The sequence below is a fragment of the Eleutherodactylus coqui genome, chromosome 1 (genome assembly GCF_035609145.1).
Source record: "Eleutherodactylus coqui strain aEleCoq1 chromosome 1, aEleCoq1.hap1, whole genome shotgun sequence".
In the NCBI taxonomy this organism is placed as follows: domain Eukaryota; kingdom Metazoa; phylum Chordata; class Amphibia; order Anura; family Eleutherodactylidae; genus Eleutherodactylus; species Eleutherodactylus coqui.
The window spans coordinates 74,627,127-74,644,218 of NC_089837.1; the positions used below are offsets into that span (position 1 = coordinate 74,627,127).

The following is a 17,092-nucleotide window of genomic DNA, read 5'->3' on the forward strand; positions in this document are numbered from 1 at the left end:
GCTAATGCTGACCTAGAATTTGACGACCCTATAGCGATGGCATGCCATTACTGCTTTATCCAATATCAACCTTATGCAAACCTGAAAAAAATGCCGGACAATCAGGTTTTTTTTCCCTCTGCTAATCCATTATTAGGACGAAGCCTACTGGAAAGTGAATTAACAGGAATTTCAGGACATCAGTTTTCTGATTAAGGGAGTTTCAATATGATGAAAATAACGTCAATCACATTGAAATAATTGTGCAGAAAAAACAGATGGGGAAAAAGTTGGATTATCACGACGTCCTATTTATGTAACAGTTTGTTCTCTAGCGGAACGGAAGAAGCCAGGAGAGTGCATGAAATGACAGCGTTACATGTACAATGGATGTTTTTATGCAAATCTAATCTGTTCAGTAGGTCATGGTTATCTCTGTATCCCTTTCATGCCAGATGTCCTTAACTGTCGACACAAAGCTTCTTTTAGGCTTAGCAATCTCATGCTTGAACCAATAGAAGGCGTCTATTTACATCCAGCGCACATAATACAAGGACTACATTACACAATGAGAGCTTGAAGAAAGAGAGAAAGTCCGGAGATTATTAAAAAAAAACAAAAAAAAACAAAATGGACAGCAACGCTACAGTACACTATTCACAAAAGATAGGACCATTGCTTACGGTAGGCTGCATCAACCAATTACCGTCAATAGACTCTTCTCAGCATTAACCCGAAGCCAAGAGAATAAGGCAAATTACGCAAATTATTTTCTCCTAGACTTTATATATTGAAGTCAGAAAACATCAATGGGCAGAAAATTGAAGCTTTTATCTAATGCAGGCAAATGGGAGATGGAGTTGCAGAGCAGCTCTGATCGCTGTCGTTAACCATTTAAATGCTGCTGTTCATTCTGACAGTGGCATTGAAATGTTCCGACAGAAGGAGAGAACTGCATCACCCAAATGACTCACTCGTAATGATATCTCCTGTGGTCGTTCGTATGACATGGCAGCCTGGGGTTGGCCCCCAGGACTGCTATGTACTTTTGCCTGTGGCATGGCTTAATGAAGTGTCTACAAAGTATTGCAGTACATTGTAGCTATCAGATGCTAAAAAGCTCATATTCCCTATGGGGACTAAAAAAAAAACCAATATATTGAAAATATGTTTAATAAAGTTTTTTTGTAATTTTTAATAGTAGCAAAAATTGCGCTGATTCCATTGAGAGTCGTGCCTGCAATTACAAGCGCTGGCCACTACACAGAGCTTGACAAAAATCTAATTGAAGGTCGAAACATCGCTGTTTTTTTTCTGTGTTATGGGAGAATAAAGTTCAACGCTATTTTTTGCACCAATTGATGCTGCCACCCGATAGGTGATCAAAAAGTTATAGGTATCCTAGAATGGTACCAATAAAAACTGTAAGTAACAATTTAACGCCTGGATGACCAGGGATGACTCTTCAAGGCATGCTAGCATGGGTTCAGCATCTCCAGAGGGAGAGGAGTGGAGGTGGCACTTGGCACTGGCTTCATTCTTCAGCACTCCTTTCCCTTTTCTTTAGAGGAAAACCGTAGGACAATTGCTACAGCCCGGTAGCACAAACCAGAGGAGACTCCCTTCTTCCTCTGTCCACAGCTTAGCTGCCCTCTCTAGACACACTGCACTCCCTGTTCATTCAGCTCAGCTCTGTTCCTTCCTGTTTGTTCACCTCAGCTCTATTCCTCCGTTCCAGCGCCCTCTTAAAGAAAACCATTACCATTACAAAGAAAACAACATCATACTATCATTAAACAGTGATAAGTCATACTGCAACCTCTCTAATTCATTCACACAGCACTAAGCAACATTATAAAAGGACTTAAAAGATTCAGATATTGAAAAATTACCACTTCAAGAAGTGGATTCTACAAAAAGAAACAAACTGTTGTCTATGGATGTTGTCTGGCAGAACTATAACTACAGGAGTTTTAATGAGTCCCTACTAGAGTTGAGCGAGCGTACTCTGTCGAGCTTGATGCTCGTTCGAATATTAACGTACTCGATGGTGTTCGTTACTGGAACGAGCATCACGCCGTGTTTGACCCAGCCCCGCTGTGACGTGCCTATTTTGGCCCCTCCCCGCCGCGATGCAGCGTGCGCGTCAATGGCAAATTTTTTTGGGGAGGGGGGAGAAAGAGAGAGAGACAGACAGACAGACTGAGGGGAAAAAAAAGTTTGGGACCCGGTGTCCGACATACAAAAATGCTCGAGTCTCCCATTGTAGTCAATGGGGTTCGTTACTCAAGTAGAGCTTTCGAATTTTACGAAAAGCTCGACTCGAATAACGTGGACCGGAGCATTTGGGTACTCGCTCATCTCTAGTCCCTACTATATATCGAGATGTGCCCCTTTAAGACATGCCATTCCTCACGTTAAGAAGCTGATGATCACTTATTCTTTGAATAGAACTCAGAATTTTCCTCCTCCTTAAATCGTTCTAGAAACAGGATTCTGTTTTTGTGATTTGGAAAGAAGTATAAATGTTCTTTTTGCTGTATGTACTGACTGGCCATCAGTCATTGGAGCACACTGGGGAAATGCCTGGAAACATTTTGTTCTATTTCCATTAAAAGTATTAAAAAAGTATAAAAACCAAGGAATAAATACAAAACCTGCTGTTAGGGGTGATGAAAACTCTACATGGATAGTGGTCGACTAAGCAACACGACTCAGTTTACATTAATCCCATTTTTTTCCTGCACTTGGTAATAAAATGACACTGGGCTAATATAGGACACTGCTCCGGAGAGTTGTAGAAGGTGCCAAAAGCCTAACGTCTACTGGTGGCAGTTGAGTGCTTGACGTTTATCTCACAGGTAATTATACAGCTGATCCTTCAGGATCAAAATGCCTTCTTCAAGGTATCAGCTGGTAAAAGAAAGTACTGTCCAGGAAGTCACATTAAGGATGTAATTAATTCTTACTTTAATGTAATGGTCAAGCACTAACAAACATTTACATTCAATGTCTGGAGGATTTACAACACTGAGATTTCAAGGGCAGAGGATTAAGAGTCTATACGCAGTCCTATACTGCTGGATAGAACTTTTATTATGAGACCTAGTACTAATGGGACTATGCTTATGCTTTAGTGTAGTCATAATTTACTAGGACAGCATTTCACAGGATATGTAAATTAGGCACAGAACAAGAGAAGGTCTCCACTATAACTAGGTCCTTCAGACTTCCTAAAAAATTAGTGTGATGTAAGGTAGGAGGGGGGTTGGGGAAGCTTTGTTTAATACTGTGATAGTCAGAATGTGTAGAGGGGACCGTGTCCTTAAGAAGGGGCTGGATCAGAAGAATGTGGGTTTTTTTTTGGGGGGGGGGGGGTAAAGGAGCAGAGGTGGTAGAGATGGGTGGGGCAAGTTAGAGTTTCTCGCCAAAGCAAAGCTGTACAGTGATTGCCTGCTTGGTCCTACGGATTTTTTTTTGCCACGGAGACAAAGAGAAAGACTATTCTGGGTAATCGGCTGAAACGTATAGTGGACTATCGTGTGTAAAACGTCACTGCTGCTAGTAGTTCCTTTGGCACCCTTTCCCATTGATGTTCTCCGGATAAACGGTTGCAGGAAGTTTGTGCTCCGTTAAGAGCGGTTTTGATTGGTTACAATAAAACAGTTTATTGGTTTTCAACATGGCTTCTCAACCGGATTCTGAAACATTTTCCTGGACACTCCAGTGTATCATGAATAGTAGAGCCCTTTTCCTAACTAGGCCTCTGGTGGACCTGGTGTAGTCTGAACTGAAGATGGATGAAAGACCTGCATCAACACACAGAGGTAAGCCCGTGCAAGTGGCAGTTGATCTGACCCAGTTCAGTGAACCCGTGTTTGCAGACCCACCTCCCACAGGTTCCTCTGCATTAGAATGCTCTATACAGATCCTCTCAAATGAGTTTAGGCAATTTACTGATAGGCGGTGCAGCCAACAGGTAATTACACCGAAGGTCAATCCTCCCATGAAGAACAGAATAGTCACTCATAGTGCCAAGAAGCTAGTGCTTCACATAGAGGATGCTGGCAAATATCTACTTATTAGGATTATAACGCATAGCGGTTTTCTCACATTAATGTCAAACCCAGCAAATGCACAAGCCGAAAGGATTTCAACAATAATGGCGAATTCGATAAACAACATGCCAGAGGTGGAAGAAATGATTCTTCAGGTTGGAGAACTAGAGCAAATGAGGTTAGAATGAATTGGAAGGGGAAAGGATCTCCAACTAAAAATATAGCACTATAGGGTCCATGGTCAGAGGGGGTCCTGCATTGAGCCTCTTCTCCTGCTTGCTGTGTTACTGTTCAAGTGACTATCTCGCAAATTTTGAACCTAAAAACAGAAATTAACTTTAGTAAAAGTTTAGTACATTTAGTGGGGACTCTGATGAAAGAGCAATAAAAAAAAAAAAAAAAATAGGCCCCAGTTTCCAAGGGTTAGTCTCAGCTCATAAAGGATATGCCACCACATTATGGGACCCATTGACTTGTTTGAGGGACTATTCTAGACATGCTCTGTGATTTGTGCAGGGGTGATTGTGTAGGGAGTGGGAAGTAGATGATAGTGGGAAGGAGTGGGATACTCCTAGAGTATGGATATTTTATACCACACTGCAATATTCCACATGGACACATCAAGGATGCATTTTCAAGTGATCATAAAGTTCCTGCATTATAATATGCAGTGCCCACCCAGCAATGACCCCAATTATGATCACTTATGTAAAATCAGGCCAGTAATATAGAATTTTAATGCCAAATTTACCCAAGCGTACGCTCCTGAGAAAAACATTTCTGTAGATAAGTCCCTGGTATATTTCAAAGTGAGGCTTCGATTCCACCAGTACGTGCCGAGTAAGAGGGTATGGCGTGAAAATGTACAAGCTGTGTGAGAGCACATCATGGTATATCCATAAGTTCAGCATTTATTAAGGAATGGACACCTAAATGGAGACCCCCAAGCCAAACAGCATTCTTGACTACAATAGATATATGGGATCGGTTGACATGTTCGATCAAGTACTCGGCTGTACAATGCCATGTGGAAGACAGCGGTGTGGTATAAGAAACTGTCTGCTCACATCATACAGGTGGCACTGTATAATGCCTGCATGCTATATCAATGGGCCAGCCAGAGGGGCACCTTTTTTGAATTCCAGGAGGAGGTCATCAAGTTCCTAATATTTGTGGACCATGAATGAGAGGAGCCCAGTACTTCTGGAAGCGAGGCCACGAGGATTGTACCTGGAAAATTACCTCCACTGGAAAGAAGGGAAGGGCCCCAAAAAAGGTGCAGAGTCTGCTACAAACGAGGGATAAGGAAGGACACCATTTATCACAGTAAAACATGCCCCACACAACGCCCCTGTGCATAAAAGATTGTTTCAATGTATACCGCCTGTCCCTGGAATTTTAATTCTATTATTGTGTTGAACCACCGTTATATGATTTACCCCAACGTACTCAGCATAGCTTGTACATAAAACCACATGCCGCTCCTTTCCTTCTGAGCGTTATGTGCCAAAACAGCAGTTCATGTCCACATCTGAGCACAGAAATGCCCCATGAGAAATTGGATGTGGGTTGCATCTTCTCCTTTTGCCCCTGGCAAAAATGAAAAATTTGGGGCTAAATCTACATATTACTGGAAAAGTTGGAACATTTCATTTTCAAATAAAAATATTTAAAAAAATTCACAACACAACTGTTGGATCAAAACAATCACTACACCCCTTGGTGAATTCCCTGAGGAGTCTAGTTTCCAAAATAAGGTCAGTTCCTGAGGGTTTCGAATGTACTGGTACCTCAGGGGCTGCAGACCTGGCCTGGTGCCTGGAAATTATTCCAGCAAAATCTGCGGTCCAAAAGCCAAATGGCGGTCCTTCCCTTCCGAGCCTGGCTGTGTGCCCAATGAACAGTTTAGGTCCACATATTGGGCATTTATAAAAACTGCAGAATCTAGGTAATTAATTCTGAGTTTTGTTTCTCTCCTATCTCCTGCTGGGTTATAGAAAAAAGTTCCAGTTTTAACTGGAAAATCTGCAAAAACAAAAATATAACTGTTCTAATTTCTGATGTGATTTTCTTTAATTCCTGTGAAACATCTAAAGGGTTAATAAGTTTGCTATATGCCATTTTGAATATTTTGAGAGCTGCAGTTTTTAAAATGGGGCCATTCATGTGGGATTTCTGATATATAGGCTCTTAAAACGAGTGTCAGGAGTGAATCGGCCCTTTCAAATTTCAAAAGCTGATTTTTTTTATAGTAAATGTGAAATTATTGGTAAATTCACATCCTTTGTGGGGTCATAAAAAATTAAAAAACTAAAAAAATGATTAAAATATAAAAGTAGCCTATGGTAAATTTTAATTATTAACGATTATGTAGTGTCTAGCTATGTGTCTTAGGCCTGGGGTCCCCAACTCCAATCCTCAGGGACCACCAACAGGTCATGTTTTCAGGATCTCCTATAGTAAGAACCCCTGTGGCAATGTCTGAGGCACTGACCATAATTACATCACCTGTGCAACACTGAGGAAATCCTGAAAACATGACCTGTTGGGGTCCCTGAGGACTGGAGTTGGGGAACACAGTCTTAGGCTACCTACACTGGGTCGAGCTTGTGAAAGTGTGATGTGCTGCGGATGCGAGGTGTTCTTCTGTCAAAAACGCCTACCATCACGTCGGTGAGCTTGCGAACCTCCAGGGTGGCTTCCAGGCATGCCAGAGCACCGGCAAATGTTTCTAATGGGAGACCTCGCATTGCAAACAATGGGCGACGCGTTCCGAGGAACGCACAAAGATAGAGCATGCTGCTCATGTATATGACTCTATTCAAAAGAGTGGGGTTCATATTTGTGTGAGATTTGTGCGTCTCGCAGTGCACAAATCTCTCACAATTTTCCTGATCATGTGAAAGCAGCCTTACAAGGTGAAAAACTCAAAAAGTTTGCATGCAAATGGTGAATTTTTCCAAATTTTCAGTAAATTTAGATTTTTTTGTTTAGAAACAAAATTTACTGATGAAAATTTACCAGAAACAAACTAAAATAGGTTGCGAGAAAACAGAATCATGTTGATAAGTAAAAGCAGCCAACTGTTATTACCATATAAAGTGACAGATGTCAGATTTGAAAAATAAGACCCGGTCCTTAACCCCTTAGTGACATGGCCTATTTTGCCGTTGAGGACCAAACGATTTTTGGTATTTTTTCATCTCCATTTTTCAACAGTCATAACTTTTTTATTTTTCCATCGACGCGGCCGTATAAGGGCTTGTTTTTGCGTGGCGAGCTGTAGTTTTTATTGGTGCCATTATTGTAAAACTTTTATTATTTTTTTATGATCGTAGGGAGAGAAAAAGCATCAGTTCTGCCATAGATTTTTTTTTGTAAGTGTTAATGATGCAGCATAAATGACACACTACATTTTTTCTGCGGGATGGTACGGTTACAACGGTACCAAAATTCTTATATTTTTTTTAGGTTTTTTCACAAGAAAACACTTTTTTTGGAAATTATTATTTTTTTCTAAAATCACTGCATTCAAAGTCCTATAACTTTTTTATTTTTCCATTAACAGCGCTCTCTGAGTCCTTTTTTTGCAAGACGAGCTGTAGTTTTTATTGGTACCATTTTGGGGTACATATTTTTTTTTAAATCACTTTTAATGCGTTTTTTGGGAGGCAAAATGCTACAAATTAATTTATTGTAAGGGACGCGTCGAAACCAAATATGTGGATTTTTTAAATGCTAATATGAGAAAAAGCATAAAAAAGGGTTTTTAATAGAGATGAGCGAACGTGCTCGGCCACGCCCCTTTTTCGCCCGAATACCGCGATTTCCGAGTACTTCCGTACTCGGGCGAAGAAATTCGGGGGGCGCCGTGGCGGCACGGGGGGTAGCAGTGGGGAGTGGGGGGGAGAGAGAGAGGGCTCCCCCCTGTTCCCCGATGCTATCCCCCGCACCGTCACGCCTCACCCGAGTACTGAAGTACTCGAAAATGGCGGTACTCGGGTGCGTAAGTACTCGAAACGAGTACGTTCGCTCATCTCTAGTTTTTAACTTTGTTTTACATTTTTATTTTTTGTACTTTTTTTTGCTCTTCTTTTTACACACTCTGTGTCCCTCTGAGGGACTTACAGTGCAGCACTAATGATCGCTACGATAAGGCATGGCAGGACTTCTCTCCTGCCATGCCTTATCGCTTATTATAGCGATCTTAGGCAATAGCAATACAGGACGCCGGTTATCGCGAGAGTCGGCTGAAGTCACAGAGGGAGCGAGCTCCCTCTGTGAACCCTTTCCCTGCTGTGATCTACTTAGATCGCGGCAGGGAAGGGGGGGGGGGGCGCATCTCCGATGCTCCCCTCTGTCACAGCAGGAGGCTGGCTACTAGTGACAGCAAGCTCCCGCTGCGGAATAGCGCAAGATCTGCTATGATCTCGCGCTATCCCTATGATGTAAGGCTACGTACCCTTACATCATGGGGAGGGAGGGGGTTAAGGCCAAAATACACTATGTTCTAAAAGGGGTTCAAAGGGTTATCCAAGATTTTTACAATTGATGACTTATCTTCAGGATATGTTATCAATAGTTGATCTGTAGAGGTCCAATCTTGGCGTGATCCCCACCAATCAACTGATCACCGGGCCTGTTGTTAGCGCTGTCAACATTGCACTGGCCCAGTTTGGTACTACAGGCACAGCTGCCATTGAATTTAATGGGAGCTGCACTTCTAGTACTAATCCAGGTCACAGTAATACAGACAAGTGTTATCTACTTCCAGCTCTGTCTGCAATGACAACAGGCCCGATGATCAGTGGCAGACCTATTGTTAGCCAAACCTGAAATTAGGCCATCAATTTCAAGTCATTGGCAACCCTTTTAAAGTTCACCTTCTTTGCTATCCATCTACCTGACCTTTTTACAAAATAAGTCTAAATAGTAGTTTGGCATGTAAGCACAAGCAATATGCATTCAGAGCTCATGCACCCGGCAAAACAGTATGCTTCTTCCATCCAAAAGCTGGGCGGAAAGTGGATGGACCCCAATATAATCATGGGGTCCATTCGACGCTGGTCAGTTCCATCCAGAGATGGAATTTGTGTGGCGCAGAGTGTTAATGTAGCAGAAATGCAGCTCTTGCTCACGACCTGAAGGTTGCAAGTTCAATCCCCCCGCATGGTTCAGGTAGCCGGCTCAAGGTTGACTCAGCCTTCCATCTTTCTGACGTCAGTAAAATGTGTACCCAGCTTGGTGGGGGGTAATAAATAGAAAAAAAATACCTGAAAGCACTGCGGAATAAGTTGGCACTATACAAGATTAAATTTAAAAAATTTTTAAACTATTCAGCTGGAGGGATTCCCCTTTACTGCTCCCCAAACACAGCAGGAAGGCAAAATCCCTTCCGCAGATTTAAACACTCTAATATATATTTTTCATTTTAGACAAGTCAATTTCCTGTCCCAACATATTGACCGTCGATCGACACGCACGTCAATCCTTACTAGTTTCATTTTCTCCTACATGGGCCAAAAATCAGCTTATGAGGACAAATGATCGCTAGTGCAATAGATCATCCCCGTAGGACAACTGTACATCTCCCTGTTCGCATGGTGAGCATTTTTATGCTCGTTGAAACTGAACGATCATTCAATGGCTGATCGTGGTCCCTATATACAGCCAGGTTGTTGGGTGAACCAGCATTTGGAAGAATGTCCAAGCTTGATCAACCCATGTCATAGGAACTTTGAATGGAATCGGTTTTAAACAGACTGTCCAAATTAAACATCTAGTTTACAACTAGCCCAAAGGTTAAAAAACATCAGAGTAAACCAAAACAGAATAAAACACTCATAATGTTCACGGAGTACATGACTGAAGGATTCCCAACATTTTCCTTTATATGCATTTCCAGAAATAACTTTCTAAAAGGCATATTTAACCAACAGGATATTCCTGACCCGTTCCTGCCATAACCTTGTTACAGCCCAGTGGCGTCCGACTAAACCTTCAGCAGACAAGTGTTGATACAAAACCCAACGTGGAGCAGATGGGCAGGTTGTTTTGAAATGTAGTTGTGACTCAGATACTGGAGCGGTCATCCCAACGTGCCTACCTTACACGGGGAATGTAAACTGCAGACTAAAAAAAGAGGCAAACATTGGGAATATTCAACAATCTAGAACTTCATGTTTATAAAGCTTCTCTTGTGTTACGAATGTTATTTCCATTGCAAAAAGTCACTTCAGTTTTATCTAAAATGTATTTTCGGAAGTAACTTTTCTCGAGTTGAAACATTTTCTGTGCTTTTAAATGAAACGAATATAGAAGCTGCCTAAAGAGAGTCTAAGAGCTACAAGTCTATGTTGCCATACTGATATCCAATTTTTATATGAAGCCTTTTTTTTCTCTCATTCAGATAAAATCCAATAGAAGAAAAAATGTGACGTGCTCCATAAGGGCAGGGACAAAGGCTACGCTAGAGGTCCCATACCTTTTGCAACATGTGAGCCACTTTCAACTTTGAGTGATGGTTGGGAGCCACATTCAGTTCAAAAACAGAGGAGAGAAATTTTTAGGCTAGGGCTACATGGAGACTTCAACACATGAACTTCAACGCACATTGTGTGGCCAAAGATCGCACTGTGACCCTGCTACATCACATCATAATGTAAATAAATGTGGTCACATTGTGACACACCAGTTGCTTCAATGGTGATCCAACAATCACAAGAAATAAAAACTTAGTGGATTTCTTAAATTTGTCATGGTAGCTTGCAGGTCACAACTGTAGTACTCCAGAGTTGTTGTCCCACAGCACTTTTTTAGCCACCTCATGTGGTGTGTGCATGATTGTCTGTGTCTTAATGTCTGTCTATGTGTATTGTCTTTAAATGGCCATGTCTATGTTAATGTCTGGGGTTGTCTCTGTCTAACTCTGCATGACTATGCAGAATGCACCCTAACCCACAATGTAACCTGTCAGTCACCCCTACCTAGGACTGGGATTGGGTAGGAAGTTTCCCTTTAGCCAAGGATTGGTTAGTTGGAGTGATATAAAAGACAGGGCGTGGGTGGGGTTGAGGAATGGAGTTCAGTCTAGTCTGAGTGAGAGAGTCCTGGCCTAGGCTTAGAGGCCGACCATGAAGGAAGCCTAGACATGGAATCAGCAGGAGACGAGAATAGCAGGACAGAGGGGAGTTTTCTTCAGTCTTCTTCAACCTTGCCGTGAGGGATCATTTGCCAGGGAAGGTCTGCTTTTCAGTGGGAAGGAAATCAGCCACCTCAATCATGAGTTTAACTTGTCCCTGCAAAATCAGAAGTCAAAGTGTCTACAGGAGAGCCTGCACTGTTTCCCTCCAATACTCCACAAACAACCTCCCAAGCTCATCTCCACTTAGCTTGGCCTGGCCATCTTATTTCTTCAGGAAGGAATTAAGAAATTCTGTGCACATTGTTCTTTATGTCTAGCAAGTTGTTATAGAAGTTATTGCCTATTGCAAAGAAAGTGGACTTTGTATTCAGTTCTGAGGATATAAGTAAACTGTGTGCCTTTGGTTCTACTAAAGCTCTTTGGGACTCATCTCGTTATTTCGCTAACACACTCACTAAAAGGCACTGGTGTCACATCGGACCTTACATCAATTACTAGTAGTTGTCGCCAAGAACTCTGTTGCAATCCACCTGCTGCGCAAGCCACCATTCTAGGCAGAGTAGAAGCCACAATGACAAAGTTAGAATTGGCGCAACTGCTCAAGCTACCCTTCTGTTCGCTAAACAACCCATCCGTATTTACTCCGATGTAGTATGGCCATAATGTGATCTTTGGCAACGAAACATGTATCTTACTCACTTCGTAGCTCTAGCCTCAATGTGGAGAGACAAGAAATTGTGAAAGTACAAACATTTCCCGATAAATCTCAGGATTATTATAATAATCTTTATTTGTATAATAATAATCTTTATTTGTATAGCGCCAACTTATTCCGCAGCGCTTTAAATTTAAAACTAGTATTATGCCATCCGAATTGGCGCTGTTTGGTGATTAAGATATGTATGCAGTAATATCAAGCACACATGGTCATAACTCCGGACTCCAATGGTGAGGCACACAGCAAGGGGTCGCAATCCACATGTGGTTCCTACACTATATACAGGATATAGACATTAGGTGACCAACGGGGTGGTTTATCTCAAACGTTGATCCAGGGATTACTCTGGCTGCCATTATGGGGTCGGGGAGGAATTTGTTCCTCCAAATGAGCTAATTGGTTCGCTGGTTTTTTTTCTTGCCTTCCTCTGGATCAACAAGGGGAAGTTAAAACAGGCTGACCTAGATGGACATTGTCTTCATTCAGCCTAACATACTATGTTACTGGTTGGGGACCACTGGGCATGCATTGTAGGTGGCCGTCTAGGGTACCATTTGGGTAGGGGGGCACAATTTATGAATTAAAATAACATTTAACATTTTTTGGAAAACAAATTGAATAGTGTGAGCAAACTGCTGATAATGTTATAGGTGCTGGAGTCTGAGGTATGCTTGCCTTCAATGCATCAGTTAGCAATTTCATGAATGATTGTGCAATGAACAACTATCATGCTGAAATTTATTGGTATGTGTCTCCATTGGGTAAACAGTCTGAAAACCCATCCTTGTCTACTCCTGTGCTTATCTGGATGTCATATTATAGAAGTATCCTCATCTAAAAGCATTGCTTCTAGTGAAAAATATCTCTGTGATAAGTGCCATGTGTGGGCACCATACAGTGACATAGGCCTCATGCCCATGGCCGTGACGGACTCCACCAGCGGAGTCCGTCATGACGCCCCCCCAAGGACCCCATACTCACCTCTCGGATCCACCACATGAATTCTGTCTGCTGGGCCAGCAAGCATGCTCAGTACAGCTCATGACGCGCCGGCAGTGGCCAATGACACGGCCAGTGGTGGGCGGAGATTCGTAATCACGCACCATTGACTACAATGGAAGCTGGCCGCCCGTTTTTCCCGCTGCAAATAGAGCTTGCTGCGGTTTCTTTCACGCTGTGGAATTCCGCGGTGGAATTCCGCAGCATGAACATTCAGCTATTTGGTTCAATAAAACCTAATAGCTGCAGGTCAACGCAGTTGATTTCGGCTGCGTAAAACGCGGAAGAAATCTGTCCGTGGGCATTAGCCCATAGAGTTTGCCTACCTCTCCATATGGGTCTCGTCTACTGCTCTGTACAGGCTCTGTGCACAAGGCTCTGCCATTTCTGAAATGCCCAATGTCTAAAATAACCAAAACGGTATATTGGGGTTTCCGAGATTTAAAATAAGTAAATAAAAAGTCAGTTTTTTCCAGAAACAGCACCACATTTGCCCCTGGATTGTGTCTGGTATTGCAGCTCAGCTCCATTATAGGGGACTTTAAAAGAAAAACTAAAAACTTGGAAACCACTTTAACTACATTGTCACAACAAATGTTGGAACATGTCAAATATCCAGGTGACAGCCACAATGTGCACAACCATTAAACTATGTTTAAGGTCTCAGAAAGATTGCCCTTTTTTGGATGATTGAGCACTGATAGGGAGTAGGAGATTCATCAGGTTTTGGAGCCCAGATTATGTAGCATCTCTTATGCAGAGGGCATTCTGTCCCAGGGCTGACACTATAACTTCCGTATGACTCCTGGACTGGCCGGGCAGCAGACCATTTCCTGAGAAGCACAAGCCAGCATAATGACCTTTAAAATAATTCCTTTTGGTCAAAACAACGCCAGATCTCTACTTTTGTTTGCACATGTGTTCACAGAACAACCAGAGAACCACAATCCTGTAGGCTACAATCCAAACTATGTTTTTCATGTCCATTGGTTAAAACCAGCCCATTTTCTACTATACAAATCTACATATTTCTTAAGTTGCTTACTTTGGACAATACTTTTTGTTAGAAGGTTGCCCCAATCATAAACTTGTCCCAGGATATTTGTCTGCTGGGACGTCACTAATTATCCGTAATCTGTGGGAGAACCCAGCAGCAAGTGTTCATTGCACCACAGGGGAAATGAAGCTTTACACAGTTGACATTGATATCAATGGATTTTCCATTTAATGCATAAGAGGCACTCCCTGTAGCTGCTGTCTGCTCTGGCTAAGAGTTAAAGAAGCTAAATTGGGGTCTCCCTCTATTTACTCAGAACTTCCAAAAACTTTAAAATTAGATTTGCAAATAAAATAAATAAATAATTGGACAACCACTTGGTAAGCAGCCATTCCCATGTAGCTTTGTCACTATAGCAGATTTACTTTACAAGTTATGTAACTAGGTTGTGTTACAAGGAACTCTTCTATAATGCTATCATTTCTTGCATCAAGGGTAGTGATAAGTTAACTTTTGAAAAGTTTGATTCACCAAACTTTTTTAAGTTAAGTTCAATCCAAATTAGTTTGAACCAAAACCCCTAGAACTGTTGTACAACACTGTCTGAGGGCTATAAAAGGTCTTTATAATACTCAGAACGTTACACAGGATTTTAATGGCTCTTAGACAGGGTTATACACCAGTGTACAGGACTAGTGTTAAGCGAACCGAACCAGTAGAACCCTGTTTTGAGTAGAACTTTATTAAAAGCTCAGCTTTGGTTTGTGCTGAACCAAACTTAAAGTTATGTCTGAAACAGGATTCTACTGGTTCTGTTCACTCAACACTAGAGATGAGCGAGCATACTCGCTAAGACAAACTACTCGAGCGAGTAGTGCCTTACTCGAGTACCTACCCGCTCGTCTGTAAAGATTTGGCTGCTGGCGGGGGGGGGGGGGCGGGAGGGGGGAGTGGCGGAGGAGAGCGGGGAGGAACGGAGGGGAGATCTCTCTCTCACTCTCACCCCCCCCAGTCCTCCCTGCTCACTCCCGCAGCTTACCGCTCACCCGCGCCGGCAGCCGAATCTTTAGAGACGAGCGGGCAGGTACTCGAATAAGGCACTACTCGCTCGAGTAGTTTGCCTTAGCGAGTCACTGCTTGCCACAAAATCTGCTGTAGTCATAATTCTGATCATCTGATTTACAGTATGGCTCATCATATGCATTTAGTATGCAATGTTCTCAACTACTCCATTACAGTGCTGTTGTCTCATGCTTACTTCTCCTCTCTTGAGTTGACATGCCAATACTTCCCGCAGTCTGCATACTCATCTCAGTCTGCTGATTCAAGTTCCTTAAAGGGTCCCTGGTGAGAGAATTTTTTAAACGGGAACCTCTTGTGGCACAGAGTGTTAAGGCAGCAGTATGCAGTCCTAAGCCCTTGCTCACAACCTGAAGGTTGCAGGAGGTCAGTAAAATTAGTAATAAGTAAATTACCTGAAAGCGCTGTGGAATAAGTTGCCGCTATACAAAATAACAAGACATCCCCCCCCCCCTCCTTCCTTTATATGAATCAATGGACTTTGCCTAGATATTTCTATAGATTCTCAAGTATATAGAAGCATTGGTCTTTGATTAAAGGGAATTCCAGTGAAAAAAGGCATAGAAGCCCTTATCATCAGGATCTTCCTTTTATGGATTTTGCTGTATTTTGGTAGAAGTACAAAGGAGTTTTCAAGTCTTCTAAAGAACCAGGAATTTATATGGAATACCCAACCCCGCCAATTTAAGGCCCATTTAGACACAACGATTATATCTCAAAATTCACTCAAAAGCCCTCTTTTGAGCGGTAATTGCTATGTCTAAACGTGCTGCCATCGTGCACTATTCATTCATCACTAACTTTTAGCAAGCTAAAAGTCAGCGATGACTCTTATCAGCGCCGCATGCTGAGTTCTCAGCAGGATACCGCTGATCGTATTCTTTCAGCTGGTATCCCGCTCGGAGCTCTGAGCGGGATACCAGCCGATAGCTCAGAGAACAAAGCAGCTGTCAGCTGCTGTTTTCGGAGCCATCAGCGGTATCTGGCTCCGCTTTTATTTACATAGTAATAACCCCTTAAGTAGCTAACTAGCTACTTAAGAGGTTTTGCAAAGTGATCGCTCAAAACTGTCACTCAAACTGCCGCTTGAGCGAATTTTGAGCAATCATCGTTCCGTGTAAATGGGCCTTTACAGATGTGGTAATTAAATAGAAATGGTTAGCAGATAATAGCACTCCAGATTATCTCAAAACTCTTCTTGAAAATCTCCCTTTATGATCATACTTCACCAAAGAGTTAGGTGTTGGAACACCACCAATCTGATATTGTGGACTTATCCAAAGGATATGGTCATCCATATCTTAATTCTGGAGAAAAAAAAGTGACCCTCCTGTTTCGTGGCAAATTTCTTTGCCGAAAACAGAGGGTAGGAGGTATATTACCTGCAGTTATTCTCTGTGATCCATCCAATCCGCTGGTTTCGGGTCCAATTTTTGGCCATCCAAGATGGCTGACGCAGATTTCAGACTACTGATTTTTTTTCTCAACACAGAATATAATGGAACATACAGAAAACCAAGTTCACATTGCCTGTACTGCAGCCCACATAGGCAATGGGTGTTATCCCTTGTGCATTGGGTATGTCACTACATATTGCTCAGTCAATGCCAACAGTGTCAGACTATGCCGTAGCACAACCAATTGACAAGAGGGATGGTACCAACTAGTGGCTAATTTATTTATATATTTCCAGGAAGAATAATAGAGGAGCAGCACAATGAAGAATTCTAAGAAAACACACTTCAAAGTTGTTATTTCATGAAGAATACAAGTATTTACTAAAACAAAAAGATGGTACATCCTCTTTAAAGAATTGGAGAATGCAAACAATTAAGAGCGCGTGTTTCTTCAAAGCAATTCACCCAACAAATCCTGAAAGGTTCTTTAATTGTTTATTATAGTGTTCTTATATTGGCTCTCTAAAACGACCCGCCATGTAGTGCTGGGTACAATATCAGTCTTGTAGGGAGACGTGCAGGCATTCCTTTGAAGCCTATTGTTGAAAGGAAATGTATTTCTTAAAATACATGTTTGACTTTTCCCAGCGGACGTGTCCCTTGTATCTCACTTCCTCTCTGTACAGTACGCTGGTCATACTCCAAAGCCGGTCTAGTACA

At 42.1% G+C, this 17,092-nt stretch overlaps 1 protein-coding gene across 1 annotated transcript in view; it reads right to left on the reverse strand.

Moving 5' to 3' along the window:
* Positions 1–17,092, reverse strand: part of HPCAL1 (hippocalcin like 1) — a 185,430-nt gene that overhangs the window by 49,353 nt on the left and 118,985 nt on the right. The window lies entirely within an intron of this gene.